Source organism: Hyaena hyaena, unplaced genomic scaffold (genome assembly GCF_003009895.1).
Source record: "Hyaena hyaena isolate Hyena2069 unplaced genomic scaffold, ASM300989v1 scaffold_118, whole genome shotgun sequence".
Classification (NCBI taxonomy): Eukaryota; Metazoa; Chordata; class Mammalia; order Carnivora; family Hyaenidae; genus Hyaena; species Hyaena hyaena.
Window position 1 is genome coordinate 1186415 of NW_024080751.1, and position 762 is coordinate 1187176.

A 762-nucleotide genomic window follows, 5' to 3' on the forward strand; every position below is an offset into this window, starting at 1 on the left:
ACCTGAGATTCCACCATTAGAGTTTTATTCCTTTAGATATTCTTGTAAAATGTCAGTGCATCTTGGAGCTTGCCAGTGAGTCCCTTACATCTGGGGGTGAAGGGGTGTCCTGAGCCGCCCCTGTCGAGGAGGGGGGCGGGAGACTCATAAGGAGAGGCAGGGAGTGTTTGGAGCCTCACCCCTCACCCCTGTGCCAATCAGAAGGGAGCAGCGAGTCAGCTGGAGGAAGCCAGGCCTTGAGGAGCACGCGGCGGTGAATGAAGGACTGCGGGAATGGGAGGGGGAGGGCACATGGCCTGGGTTCTAGCAGCTCCGCGGGCACGCGCTTCGGCGCAGGCTGTTGAAGGGGCAGAGCCCCCCCCCCGCCCGACCTTTCCAGGAGCTTGTGCTCAAGCACAGGGGGTAGGCTGGGGCCTGAGAGGCTGGTGTCGCAGGGTTGTGGTGTTTGCTCGCAGCCGGGAGAGACCCCTTCCCTGCCAGGCTCAGGCTGGACACCCCAGGGACGCCGCTGGTGAGGGACGCGGGGAGAGCAGCAGAGCACGAAAGGAGACTAGGGGTCGGCTGTGCCAGAGGCCAGGGTCCATGCTCGTCCCCGTCCCCAGGCGCCCCCCACCCGCCGGCCCCTGGGGAGGAGCTCCCTGGCTTCCCTCGGTGGACTTGGCTGGCTGCAGGGGCCGTGGAGACAAGAGTCCGATGCTCACAGACCCTGCGCCCGGCTCGAGGCCTCCTGGGTGCTCAGGACCCAGCTGGGGGGGGGGGGGG